Here is a 15477-nt window from a genome sequence, read left to right as displayed (position 1 = left end):
AAAAGTTAAAAGCCAACAGGAAAAGGAAGGGGGAGGTGCTCTCAGGAAAGCCTGCCTCCAGGTGGCCTGGTATATTCACTTTGAGAAAAAAAAGGATATGAAAAGTTTTTCAGAGAGATGGAAAACTGGATTTGTGGTCTTCAGCTCAGTAATCAAAATATGCATTGATGAGCTGGACCAAATGAAAGGGGGAAAAGAGAAAAAAAGAAGAGAGGCAAGGAAACACACAAATGAGATGTGAGGGTGTCAGCCAGTTATTTCCTCTTTCCAAGCCTCAGTTCTTTGATCTCTAAAATGATAATAATGTTGAACATACCTTTCTTGAAGAGGTGTTGGGAGGATTAAATGAGATTAAACAGGTAAACTGCTTAGCACATAGTAGGAACTCAGCAGAGGATAAATTGTTATTCTATTATTATTTATGTGGGTTGAACAATGAAAGCCCAGAGGCCAAGGTAGCAGTAGCCTCTGGCTACAGCTGTCTTGGTTATTGGAGTGTCTACTGAAGGTGCTGTGTCTGTTGGCACAACTCCATTAAGGGCCGGTCTTAAGGGTAGGCTGTGAATGTGCCAGCTCATGAAGTGTAATTCTGTTTATAGGGCCCCAAAGTTGCCTCCCTGACAATTATTTCTCTTGAAGCAACTCATCATGAGACCTACAATTCCTGAATTTATACTAAACCTACCTCTCATTGTTATGAAAAAAATTAAAAATACAGAAAAATATTTTTATGAAATGGAAGTCACACTTAATCTACCAACTAATGATAGCCTCAATTCACATTTTGGCATATTTCCTTCCAAGATTTATTTTATGCTTATGTATATCATAAAAACAATCAATTAGACTTTTTGTGTAACTCAAAATATTGTTAATAGTTGTAAAATTGCCATGGTTGTGGGACATTTGGGATTTTTGTCCTATTATAAATAATACACTTTATATATAAGTCTTTATTTACAAATTGGATAATGTCCTGATAAGCTGTTTGATAAATTTCCAGAAATAGAGTCATCAGATCAAATGGTATAAGAATATTTCTTTTCTCTTTTCTTTTTTTTTGAGACGGAATCTCTCTCTGTCACCTAGGCTGGAGTGCAGTGGTGTAATCTTGGCTCACTGCAACCTCCGCCTCTAGGGTTCAAGGGATTCTCCTCTTGCCTCAGCCTCCCAAGTAACTGAGATTACAGGCCGTGCCACCATGCCCAGCTAATTTTTGTATTTTAGTGGAGACGGGCTTTCACCATGTTGGCCAGGCTGGTCTCGAACTCCTGACCTCCAGTGATCCGCTTGCCTTGGCCTCCCAAAGTGCTGGGAATGAAAGGAGCTGGGCACATTCCTCAGCCCCGGGCTCAAAACTCCCTGAGCCTAGTACAAACACATCCCATCCTCCCATCCCACCACATACCGCCATATATCTCTCAAACTCCCTGGGCCCAGTACAAACACCACCTGGAAAGTCTCCGATAAGGAGACAGCCGTTCAAGGTTACTGAAAGCGCGGGAGCCAAAAGAATTTCTTTGTTCCCCTGCAACTTTCGGGCTATAAAAAGCAAACGCTAGCATTGTTCGGGGCCCTCTTGCATAATGTGTAAAGGAGGGACCAGGTTCGAACTTGTAGTAAAGATCCTTGCCACTTGGCTTTGACTCTGGACTCTGGTGGTCTTCTTTGGGGAACAAACAGTCTGGGCATAACAGGATTACAGGCATGAGCCACCATGCCTGACATGGTATCAGCATATTTCCTTCCTGAAATGTTGAACCCATCACACTCTCAATGTAAGTGCCGTCACCTAATCCCTGCTAGCACTGAGAAGTTATTATTTCACATCCTTACTATTGGGATGGGTCAAGTTAATTATTGTTATTTATTGTGCCTTTATATGATAGTGAGGCTGGAGTTTTTAATATGTTAATTAGACATTTAATACATTCTAGAAATGAGCTTTACAGGCCAGTTGCCCATTGTTTTCAAGACTGGTGCTGGTGCTAGTTCTTAGCAATCTGTGTGAACTTTTAATAACTTAAAAATATCAATCCTGAATTATAGTAACAAACATTCTTCCCAGTTTTGTTATTTATCTTTGAGTTGGAATTGTGATTAAGACGAAAGACAGTTACTCCATTTCACCCACCAGACTGCCAGGAGAATGATCTTTCTGAAATGCTAATCTGATCATATTGCTTTTTGCTTAAAAATCCTTCCACTTCTCCCTAGTGACTTTGGCATCAAGTTTATGCACCTTAATCTGGTTAGGAAAATGCTATAGGTCTAGCTTGATCTGGTCAAGAAAATACTCTGGCAGTCTCCCTGCTTCTTTCCTGAGGGCCTTTTCTCCATTCCCCTTCTCCTTCGCTGCCTATCCACCCACAGGCTGAATTTGAAGTGGGTGTGGTTACCTCAACCCACAATGCCTCTCAGGCCTCCAGATAGCAGTGCTTGCCTTCCCTCTTCCTGAATATTCTGTCCCCTCTTAACTTTTTTTTGTTTGTTTGTTTTTTTGAGATGAAGTCTCATTTTGTTACCCAGGCTGGAGGGCAGTGGCACAATTTCGGCTCACTGCAACTTCTGACTCCCAGGTTCAAGCGTTTCTCCTGCCTCAGCCTCCCGAGTAGCTGGGACTACAGGCGTGCCCCACCACACCTGGCTTTGTTTGTATTTTTTGTAGAGGTGGGGTTTCCCAATGTTGGCCAGGCTGGTTTTGAACTCCTGACCTCAAGTGATACACCCACCTTGGTCTCCCAAAGTGCTGGGATTACAGGTGTGAGCCACCGCGACTGGCCTGTTCCCTCTTATCTTTATGATGAACTTCTATTCTTCCCTCAAAAGCTCATGTAAGGGCTGCACCTTCTGCAATGTCTTTCAGACATTGCATCAAGCAGATGCAACCTCACTTCTAGGGCTTCTCCTGATTAGCCTTTGTCCCCTCCAAGAGAAGTAGACTTTCCTGGAAGATAGGCCAGGTGTATCCTGTGACACTTGGTCCCTTTCTCATGGCAGACACCTGATCTGAGCCCTAGTTTCAGAAGCAGATGTGTTTATTGTCATCTCTTGTTTCCAAGCTTATCTTCCCCTCTTAAACTGAGCTTTTCTAGTTCTTACTCCCTGTCTTCTCATCAGCATATAGACTGAAATATAATTTGTGGCTTTATTCAAACCCATCATTCCTTAGTCTTCCTAGTTTGAGAGGCTCCTGTCCCATTTTCCTCTTCATGCTTAACTTGCTGATCATATCATCTATAATCTATTTCCCCTTCCTCATCTCACTTCTCTTATCGGCCCCTTTCAATGAGACTTTTGTCTCATGCTTTATATTCTCATAAGAGATTGTTTTCAGGGGGACAAAAGAGCTTTTACTTGCAACTTAGGGAGCCATACTGAAAAGAAAGGGTCTGGGGGAAAGAAGAAAGTACTTAGAGCTCAAGCTATTGCATAACAGACACTATTTTGACTGGATAACATCTGGGTCATTTTGACAGAAACCAAGTCATCATCTTACACAATGAAAGACAGGATCTCTGAATTTCCCAAAGTTTAGAGAACAGAACCTCTAGGATGCCCCTAGAATGCCCCTGCCTGTCATGGTTCCTGACTGGGAGAGGCCTTGTGAGGTGGGGCTGCTCTTAGGAAGTTCCTGCTCTTCCCAGGCCCACTGGGAGATGGAAACAAAAACTTCTTCCTTTTAGACATGAAATCATTTGGGCTGAGGAATATAATATGCTTCATATGGAACCTAATGATAAAATGTCAGCATTTATTTCCCCTCCCTGCTTTTCACTATAATCTGTTGAAATTTCTCAGTGTTATCCTCTTGTCAAATTCAATGGTTACTCTCATTCTCATCTTACTTGACTTTCATCACTGAGGCAACCATTTGTGTTTATTTATTGATTGATTGATTTAGAGACAGAGTCTTACTCTGTCACCCAGGCTGAAGTACAGTGGCACAATCTCGGCTTACTGCAACCCTCTGGGTTCAAGCGATTCTCGTGCCTCAGCCTCCCAAGTAGCTGGGATTATAGACATGCGCCACCATGCCCGGCTCATTTTTGTACTTTCAGTAGAGGTGGGGTTTCACTTTGTTGGCCAGGCTGGTCTTGAACTCCTGAACTCATGTGATCTGCCCGCCTTGGCCTCCCAAACTGCTGGGAATACAGGTGTGAGCCACCACGCCTGGTCAATGTCTTTTCTTTTTAAATGTGGTTTTTAAACAGTTTACTGTAGATCAGTTGTGTTATGTGGTACTTATCTACATATTTCTCAAGACAGTATCATATTCTGTCAAAGTAATACATACAAACAGGTTTTTTTTTTTTTTTAAAGGACAAAGAGCTTTTAAGAAATGTCAGTCCCACTTCCCACTTCCAACCTATTACTCCTGAATCCCCAGAAACAGCTTCTTTAAGTGCTCAGTTGTTTTATCTGGTACTTATCTGCATGTTTCTAGAGACAATATCATATCTATGCTGCTATTTCTCTATATATACATTTCTAGATATTACTTTTCTATACCCTATTATGATCAATTATGATTTAGCTCTGTTATACCACCAGTAGTATACATCACAACTTCTGTTCCATATTTCCAATACCGTGGCTATGTAACTATAGTTTTACGGGACCAAGTATCATATATGATTACATTTATTTTCATGTACAACCTCTTGTTTTTTTAGGAGTAGGGAGGGGGTGAAATGAATCACTTTTGTTCTTTGTTTAGTTTTCTTTATTCCCCTCACAGGTTTTTCCCACTCCTCTAATTGACTCTAAGCACAGTTTCCATAGTTAAGCATATCAGGTAATTTATCAATCCCCTCTCTTCATTCTTCCCAGAGCAGCACTTTGGTCTTACTTAAAAAGAGATTCTGATTTAGTAGGTCTGGAATAGGACCAGGATTCTCACTGCTGGTTGCTCTGGTCCACAGGTCCACAGGGCAAGATCTACAGCCTACAGCTCTTTTTTTTTTATTTCTTTCTTGAGATGGGGTGGGGGGGGGTGTAGGGTGCGAGGTTAGGGGGTGGTCTTGCTATGTTGCCCAGACTGGACTCAAACTCCTGGGCTCAAGGGACTTCCCACTTCAGCCTCTCCAGTAGCTAGGATTACAGGCACGTGCCACTGCACCCACCGAGCTATAGCTCTTTATCTTGCTCCTTATTCAGAAGCTTTCTGTGAAGAGGCAGCTACCAGCTCTGCATAAATTATGGAGATGCCTCTGAGGGATGATTCTGGCTCGAGGTCTTAGGCTTGTTTTACATGTGGCCATACTAAGCCAAGACAAAGGACTGGGGCGAATGGGCATCATGTAAATACTGTATTCTTCTGTGGCTTGCTAGTCAGCTTTGTGGTCAGCTGCTCTTTCTTGGGGGCACACACTATTGATATGGTAGTAATAATCAGATATGACCTAATGGCACTTCAACATTGTTATAGTGACATAATTCCGCTATTTATCAAGCCCGTGTTAAAATTATACATACAGAGTTTATATAATGTTATAATTATAATTTGTATAATTTATGCACAACAGTTTGCGTATGTGAAGGTGGAGGGGAAGTGAAGCGAAGATGGTGTGGAGATGAAGATGGTGGACTTCTGTGTGGAAGAGGGGTTAGCAGGGGTTTGCCCTGGGGAAGCAAAAGGCTGAGATCTGGTGGAGTGTGGACATCCCTGAATTATATTCTTGGAAGTACTTTTGAAATGGAGAGTTCCTAGAACAAGAGAGGTAGACAGGGAACTTACAGGAGCCAATAAATTGAGGTTGGATTGAGCAAGAGAGAAAGAGTTCAGGGAAGGGATCAAGGTTTGTGGACCACTGTTTGAGTTCTGCCCAGAATTTATCCCATTGCAGCCTCTGAGCTGTCTTCCATATCTGTTCATCTTAGTCTTTCTTCCTGTTACCTGGTGGGGTAGATCCTTCCAAAGCAGGTATACATTCTCCCGCGGGAGGACAAGCTATGATAAATGTGAAAATGCAAGACTTAGACATCTTAGGAGCCGCCTACGAATTCATTGTTGTCCTGACTTCATCCTACTTTCCTTTTTTTGGTAGAGACAGGGTCTCAAATATTCTCCATTTTCATATATCCTGAGGCCTTGAGCCCTTGGGAGGAAGGAGCTCAGAATCCCGGAGAAGTGAAGAGCCTCTGACCTGGACACAATTGTGCTCTTTTCCATTTTGCAGTAACAGAGGGGTTTGTAAAAGGTTTGTTGTTTGTGGAACAATAGGGGGGAAAACTCAGAAGTTTTCAAGCCCTTTGATGAGTGTATTTAGAAAATGAAAAAAATACAATTATCATTTGAGTTAAAGACGTGGGAAGGGAGATGGAATGTGTGCATGAAACATACAATGAAACAACTGTTCCCTTCTGTGAATACCTGATTACTGAAACATTATCAGTAAACCATGAACATGCTTTTTGTTTCAGTTTTTGTTCTTAGAAATCTGTGGGAAGTTCCTTTTGGCTTTAGATGCTAGGAAATTTTGCTGTACCTGGGAACGAAAAGTCTTAGGGCCAAGTTTGGGGTGGGTAGAGTGGCACTGGGAGGATTATAGTGGGCACTGACCTGTGGCCATGCTGAACCTCATCAGCCAGAGCCCCCTGGAACCCAACCAAGTGAGTTTATGGATACTTGTTACAGCAGCCTGGATTCCACACCCTGTGGGCAGATCGCACACACCATGGGGAATTGGAAGGTGAAGCACATCACCCACAAGAAAATATAGGAGGAATTTGTTGTAAGTGATTTGGGAGATGTTCAAGGAAGCAATGGATTTATCTGGATGAATATCATCAAGCAGTAGACAATTTTTTGTGTGTTTTTGTTTTTGAGACAAGGTGTCACTTTGTCACCCAAGATGGAGTGCAGTGGCGCCATCTCAGGTCACTGTAACCTCCACCTCTTGGGCTCAAGCGATCCTCCTTCCTCAACCTCCTCAGTAACTGGGATCACAGGCGCATACCATCAAACCCAGCTAATTTTTGTATTTTTGGTAGAGACAGGGTCTCACTATGCTGGTCTCCAACTCCTGGGCTCAAGCGATCCTCCTGCCTCCGCCTCCCAAAGCGCTGGGATTACAGGTGTGAGCCACCGCTCCCGGCCCTATTCCAGTGCTTTTTATTAGGAGGTGGGAAAACAGAGAAGGCTCAAGTTGTAGTTGGTAAAGAAGCAGCAGTTACTCTGGTTAGCCAGGAGAGGGGGATGTATGGTCATTTTGTCTGTGCTCTGGCATGATTATGAAGTGGTCTTGTTTTTATCTCACTCAATCACAGTCACAGAATAGCCTTGTTTGATATTTAGTGCTCTGTGAAGTTTCTTATTTTCAGTAGGAAACACACAGCCTAGCTGGGAGTGCCTGACCTGTTCTCAGCTGATAGCTGTCAGGCCTGCTTTTTTTCTTTCTCAGTCAGAGCCCTCATTCTCTTTCAGGTCTAAAAGGTTTTGGCTTTTTTTTTTTTTTCTTTCTTCTTCTTCTTCTTCTTTTTTTTTTTTTAGACAGTCCCACTCTGTACTGCAGGCTGGCGTGCAGTGGCTCGATCTCTGCTCACTGCAACCTCCGCCTCCTCGGCTCAAGCAATTCTCCTGCCTCAGCCTCCTGAGTAGGTGGGATTATAGGCGCCCGCCACCACGCCTGGCTAATTTTTGTATTTTTAGTAGAAATGGGGTTTCACAATGTTGGCCAGGCTGGTCTCAAATTCCTGATCTCAGGTGATCTGCCCACATCGGCCTCCCAAAGTGCTGGGATTACAGGTATGAGCCATTGAGCCTGGCCATATTTGGCTTTTATAACTTTTATTGTCCCTTCCAATTTTGAAAAACTTAGAATCCTTTTCTAGATTCTAGATGTAACATTTAGATGACTTTTGATTGGAAATCATCACAAAGGGTATGAATCCAAGCACATGCTTAAGGTTTAAATCCCCACCAGGATGGAACATTCCTGACAAATAGCCTGGTATGGTGAAATGGATCAGGAAGTAAATTCATCATTTCTCTGTTTCCCCCCTATTTCATTTCTGAAAGAAAAATTATTGTCTAAATGGGAAGTCTGAGGCATGTTATAGCCACTGAGCAGAGAATCACTCTTAGAGTAAGGGAGCTAAAACAAAATACCCCAGAAAAGTTGATGAGAAACTCTGAGGAAGCATTTTCCCCCTAATTGCGTGGTGGTGTGGAGGTTGGGGGCGACTCAGGGCCTTCTGTGCCTGCTGCATCTATGCTCCAATCCATTCTTCCCTCCTACAGCAAGAAACAGTGGCTCCAAGTCTAACCTGATCATCTCAAAAAAGTTTTGAATCTTTCTGAGAGACAGAAGGAGGGAGATAAGAGAGATTATGAGAAAGGACTTGTGAAAAAAAAGAAACAAAAAATTAAACCATTGGAGTTGATGTTTAAATCCCTCCAAACTAATAAATATAGTATGGGAAATGGGGAGAATCAGGAAAGTGAGAATAAGGGGAGGTGAGTAGGAATGGGGAAAATGTGACATGAAGTGGGAAGGGGTCTCGCCTTTGGAGATTCTTCTGTCTTCCCTTTCTCTACCTTTTCAAGAGTCACATAGAATCAGGAATAAGTCAGCTTCCTGAGGAGCCCCTCTCTGCTTTTTAAACAGGCACTATTGAGACGTTACTTTCCTTCGGGTATTGGTTATTTATTTATTTATTTATTGAGATAGCATCCTGCTTTTTTGTCCAGGCTTGGTTACTGCAGCTTCAACCTCTAGGCTTAAGTGATCCTCCCACCTCAGCCTCCAGAGTAGCTGGGACTACAGGTGTGCACCAACACACCCGGCTATTTTTTTGTTTGTTTTTTTAAAATGGAATCTCACTCTGTCACCCAGGCTGGAGTACAGTTGTGATACCCTACCTTGTTCTAACCTGAGTTGACTCTTCCTTAGCTGAAAGAGCCAGACAAACTCCATTTTGGCTCCTTCACTTGCCGCCCCTTACCCAGCCCCCTTCCTCAAGGACTTAACTTGTGCAAGCTGACTCCCAGCACATCCAAGAATGCAATTAACTGATAAGATACTGTGGCAAGCTATATCTGCAGTTCCCAGGAATTCACCCAGTTGATAGTACCTTAAGCCCTCGCATTTGTATCCGGTTGATGGTACCCAAAGCCCCTGCGTCTATTACCTTGTAACAGATTTAAAGCCCCTGCACCTGGAACTGTTTGTTTTTCCTTAACCATTTGTCTTTTTAACTTTTTTTGTCTGTTTTACTTCTGTAGGATTGCTTCAGCTAGGCTCCCCCTCCCTTTCTAAACCAAAGTATAAAGGAAAATCTAGCCCCTTCTTTGGGGCTGAGATAATTTTGAGCACTAGCTGTCTCTCACTCACCAGCAATAAAGGACTCCTGAATTAGTCTCAAAGTGTGGCATTTCTCTATAACTCGCTCGGTTGCAACACAGTGGTGCTATCTCAGCTCACTGCAACCTCTGCCTCCTGGATTCAAGCAATTCTCCTGCCTCAGCCACAGGAGTAGCTGGGACTACAGGCATGTGCCACCACTCCCAGCTGATATTTGTATTTTTGTAGAGACAGGGTTTCACCATGTTAGCCAGGCTGTTTTTTAAAAAATTTTTAGTAGAGACGAGGTCTCGCTCTGTTGCCCAGGCTGGTCTTGAACTCCTGAGTTGAAGTGATCCTCCTGCCTTAGCCTCCTAAAGTGCTGTGATTACATGCCTGAGCCACTACACCCAATCTGTGTTTTTTGTTTTGTTTTGTTTATTTCTTAATTTTCAGTTTCTTTAAATGGAGATTTTTGGAGCAAGTTTCATATCTTTAAAAACTCTGGAATAAGTCGCTAACTCTGGCCATGTGGTCACCACTAAGAAGGTGTTGGTTTTGTTTTGTTTTTTAATTTAGGCAGGTGTTGGAAGGGGGGATCCTGAAGGCATAAGAACTCATCATCAGACTAGATCAGCCACACTCAGCTGAGACCCAGAAGATGAATAATAATAAGAGTTGTTGTTGTAAGTCAGTGAGTTTGGAGTGATATTTTACTCAGCGATAGCTATGCAATACAGAAATTGATACTTGAAAGTGAGGTGTTACAATATTGAAAACCAAAAATATGTGGCATTGATTTTGGATAGGCAGGAGCTAAAAAAATCTTAATGGGAAGTTGAAAATGGTTGGAAACTGTTATGGAAGGTGTGGTATAATACGAAATATATTTGGTCTTTGTACTGAGCAAAAAACCCTTGAAATGTCCTGAGTGAAAATTCATATGAGTGTCTTTCGTTATTCATAGCGAGCCAATTAGATAACACCTGAGCTATTAAATGCGATAAGTTAGGATAGGGCCCCTAGATAGCCTCAGGACAGGGCCAATCACCAGAAGGACTAAGTGATCAGAGGATTAGAGGGTTAGAACTTTTAGCCCCACTGGCCAACCTCCAGGAAATGGTATGGGGTTTGCAGACAAAGCTCTATACAAACTATACAACTATATAACTGTCATGCCTGTCCTCCGTGTGAAGACACCACCAAACAGGCTTTGTGTGAGCAACAAGGCTATTTATTTCACCTGGGTGAAGGCGGGCTGAGTCCGAAAAGGAGTCAGCAATCATTAGTTCTTATAGGTTTGGGATAGGCATACAAAGTACATTCTTAAGGGTGGGGGAGAATATTACAAAGTACCTTCTTAAGGGCCGGGGAGACTATATTGTATCAGTTAGGGTGGGGCAGGAAAAAATCACAAGGGTGGAATGTCATCAGTTAAGGCTATTTTCACCTCTTTTGTGGATCTTCAGTTGCTTCAGGTCATCTGGATGTATACGTGCAGATCACAGGGGATATGATGGCTTAGCTTGGGCTCAGAGGCCTGACAATAACTATACAACTACAGCTCTCTCTGAGCTTCCAGGCTGTTTAGCACATGGAGGTGCTTAGAGAGTGGTATGCCCAGAAAGGGCATGGACACTCCGTGTCACCCTCCCATCCACGCGCATACCTTGTCCTGTCCATCTCTTCATCTGGCTGTGGAGCTTATCCTTTGTAATATTCTTTATAATAACCCAGTAAATGTCTGCAAGGAGATGTTCAGCCAAAAAAAAAAAAAAAAAAAAAAAAATTTAGAGAAATACCTCTTTCTCTAAATCTTATTTGTGGTATTTTGGGCACAGCAAGCTGTTATGGGTCCACACCCTTTAAGCTACCCAGAAGCCCTCTTGTACATTACCTTATTCCTTTCAAGGGATTTGAAAAGTATTTTGGTCTATAAATAAGTATATTTGGTCTATAAACAAGTGAATAAACAAGTAAATGTAAGTAACCATTTCTCTGAGTTTTGTGAGTCATCCTAGCAAAGTTATGAACCTCCCCCCCAAAAAGAGGTCGTGGAAACCCTGGTTTGTAGCTGTTGGGTCAGAAGTATGGGTGGCCCAGACTTTAGAATGGCATCTGAAGTGGGGGCAGTCTTATTGGACCCAGCCCCCAACTTGTGAGATCTGACACTATCTCCAGGTAGATGGTGTCAGAATTTAATTATAAGATACCAAATTGGTGTCCACTGGATAATTACCTTGTGGTTAGCAGAGGCCAACCCCACAGGTCTGATCACAAAAGTGTTCTGTGTTTGAGTGTGTGAGTAGAGGGAGAGAAAAACTGCTTTTTCCCCAGAGAAGGCTAGAAGAAATGGTGGCCTGTGTTATGTATTTACCAAATATTTTTTCAAACTGTTACCTGTAGAACTTGAGAGATATAAAATGTTACCTAATGAACTTCTGGATTTAGGCAAAGAAATTTCCAGGCAAAATGTTGGACATGTGAGTTAACTGCTTTTAGTTGCATATAAGATACTGCAGGAAAGAGATGGGCTCAGGAAAGAATGGGCAAGTTTTCTTTCTTTTTTTTTTTTTTTGAGACAGGGTCTTGCCCTGATGCCCAGGCTGGAGCTCAGTGGTGCAATATAGATCTCTGCTCACTGCAACCTCTGCCTCCCAGGCTCAAGTGATTCTCGTGCCTCAGGCTCCCAAGTAGCTGGGACTACAGGGATGAACCACCATGCCCACCTAATTTTTGTATTTTTAGTAGAGACAGAGTTTTGCCATGTTACCCAGGCTGGTCTTGAACTCTTGGCCTCAAGCAATTCCACCCTCCTCGGCCTCCCAAGGTGCTAGGATTACAGATGTGAGCCACTGGGCATGGCCCAGGCAAGTTTGTAAGTAGAATTTAGAAGATGAAGAGCTTTGCGCTTCTGGGTTGAAAAATAAAACTGTTTTTCATCTATGAGTGTAGATGAGACAGTAGATCTCCAGCCAGCAGTTGACATACTCTGGGAGCAAAGATGAAATCCAGGGACTGCCATGTAAGGCATGGCTTCTGGCTTAAGATCAAATGATGGGTGTGACTGTAACATACTTCTTTATTATTATTATTGTTATTATTACAGCCCAGTGTAGACCAAAATACTTTTCAAATCCCTTGAAAGGAATAAGGTAATGTACAAGAGGGTTTCTGGACAGCTTAAAGGGTGTGGACCCGTAACAGCTTGCTGTACCCAAAACACCACAAATAGGATTTAGAGAAAGAGGTATTTCTCTAAAATAATTTGGGTGTTGCTTTTGACATGTGAATGAACTAAAATCAAATACAAAGAAAACTCACAAAGGTTTGAGAAAACTGTATTGACAGTCAGCCTACATTAGAAGAGACTGAGATTGTTTGGACCCCCAATTTGAATGCCATGAAGCTGGCAGAGAAAGTTACTCGGCAGCCCAAAATGGTTTATTCTCCAAAGTTCTCTTCAGAAGGGGCTAAGGAGGATGGAAAATGAAGACCCTCCCAAAGGGTGGAACCAAGAGCTGTGGAGGACAAGGACACCAGAGCCACTCCCAGTGAACAGAACCACAGCCTAATCAAGGAACAGGCTCTATCACAAAGTAAGGAAGAACGGCAACATTTGCCCAGTGGGATTTCATTTCATAATTGCTGTGGAGCAGTGACAGCTATGGTTCTCCAATAATTCTCTCTCAAATGGAAGTTAATGTGGTAATTCTGCCTCTATTCCACCATTGTACATTGTGTGTGTGTGTGTAATGCAGGGATCCAAGTTGATGGTGGGTGGACTTATCTTTTTTTTGTTCATTGATCTCCAGATCAAGAGAAGCTGGATCAAGCCTCAGGTAGAACATGAGGTGCTGGACCTTAAGAATGATGACAGGATGAGTAAGACTTTTGAAGGTCCTGTGATTGGGATTAAATGTATTGATATTTTTGTATGTGTGAGAGACATGAATAATTATGGCCTGGAGATACGTTGTGGTTGAAGGACTTATCGGCCATCCCTGAAACCTTTGCGATGCTTCTTCATGGGTGAAATGTATGTCCTACCTCTTGACTCTAAGCTTGCCCATATGACTTTTTTGGCCAGTAACATGTGGGTGAGAATGATAGTGTACCAGTTCTAATCATAAGACTTAAAAGCCTCATGACCGTCACTTCTCATCCTCTTCCGTCTCTGCCAGCAGCATGAGAAGTAGATACCTTGGCTTGCTTACTGGTCCCAGGAGGTTGGTAGATTCATAGAGCAGAGGCATTCCAGTTGACACATAAACTGGCAGGTGAGAAGTAGAGCACCCTATCTGAACTCCACTTAGATTAGCTAACCCAAGTCATCTTGTAGAAATGTAAGCAATAAATATGCTTGCTTTTTAAAGCCATTGAGTTTTTGAATAGTTTACTAAGCAACAATAGCTAATTGATCTAGATGAGTAGGATTTAGAAAAGAAAAAACAAAACAGTTTTTTTTTTTTTTATTTGATCTGGAAATATTCAGAAAGGAAAAAGACTTAAATTTTCTAGACCTCAGTTTTATCATCCACAATATGGACTTAATAATCTCTATTTCAGCCTGGGCAACATAATGAGACCCTGTTTCTACAAAAAAATAAAAAATTAGCTAGGTGTGGTGGCATGCACTTCCAGTCCCAACTATTCAGGAGGCTAAGGTGGGAGGATTGCTTGAGCCCAGGAAGTTGAGGCCACAATGAACCGTGATTGTACCACGGCACTCAAGCCTGGGCAAGACCGAGACTCTGTCTCAAAGAAAAAAAAATAATGAAATAAAATAAAAAACTCTGTCTCACAGGGTTGTCATGAGAACTCTAACAAAGTGATAGAAACATTTTATAACTTAAACACATACGCACACACAAATTCATTTTAAAAAGTCCTCAGGTTTAACTCACTCTTTGTACAGATGAAGAAACAGAGGCACCATGAAGATATGACTGATATTGTTTGGCTCTGTGTCCCCACCCAAATCTCATCTTTAATTTTAATCCTCATGTGTTGAAGAAGGGACCTGATGGGAGGTGATTGAATCATGAGGGCAGTTTCCACCATGCTGTTCTCATGATAGTGCATGAGTTCTTAAGAGATCTGATGGTTTAAAAGTGTGACACTTTCCTTTTCACCCCTCCCTCTTTCTCTCCTGCTGCCTTGTGAAGAAGGTGCTTGCTTTTCCTTCACCTTTTGCCATAATTGTAAGTTTCCTGAGGCCTCACAGCCATGCAGAACTATGAGTCAATTAAATCTCTTTTATTTATAAATTACCCAGTCTCAAATAGTTCTTTATAGCAATGTGAAAATGGTCTAATACAATGACTTTAAAACAATACAACCAGTGAGACCGCGGCTGAATTTCTCTCTTCCTGAAACTTAGTGTTGTACCTTTTCTTTAAACAAAACTGTTCAAAGAGTATCAGCAATACCACAAATAAATGTAAAAAGCATACAACTCCTCTAGAGCTGCAGCCATAAAAGATCTATTTTTATACTTTCCTATTAAATATTTCCAGATCTGACTATCTGAATTAATGATGGTTTTGACCAACATTGATAAATGTACTTTTTAAAAACTTTTTCCTGGTCATTATTACAAAAATGAATTATTGAATTGGCTTGAATCCAAACACTACCCTTGAAGTCATCATTTTAGATGCCTGGCTCACTTTCAGTCCCCTCCGGCTACTGAGGATTCACCTAATGATAGCCCGGGTTCACTACTTACTTGCTTGCCGGTAAGCTCAAACTCAGGTCATGGGTAACCATGCCTACAGCCTTAGTTATTCTAGGAGCACCTGAACCAAGTCAGCTTATCATGAGTTTGTTCTCATAGAAACTTAGAATACAATATTTCTTCATCCCAGTTCTAGGCCTGGAGATTTCCAGTGTGGACTGGAAATCTTTGAAGTTGGGTGGAAATGGGCTGCCAGCTCCTGGGCCTCATAGCTGTCACGATGGGATTTAATCAGGCTCACAGCTGTTTTCCCCTTCTCAGCTCTCTGTCCACTTCTGTCTCTGACCTTCCTTTGTGGTTTCCTCTTCTTCTTAGGAGGCCCCATAGTTCTCTGTCTCTCTCTCTCTCTCCCTCTCTCTCTCTCTATATATATATATCTTCATATGTCCTATTTTCTCCACTCTAAGTCCAAGCATACAGTGTCCATCAAGCACTAGGTTGAATGTGCCA

This window comes from Papio anubis, chromosome 6 (genome assembly GCF_008728515.1).
Source record: "Papio anubis isolate 15944 chromosome 6, Panubis1.0, whole genome shotgun sequence".
NCBI classification, from domain to species: Eukaryota; Metazoa; Chordata; class Mammalia; order Primates; family Cercopithecidae; genus Papio; species Papio anubis.
The sequence above is the reverse complement of the archived record's forward strand: the minus strand, read 5'-3'. Positions refer to the sequence as shown.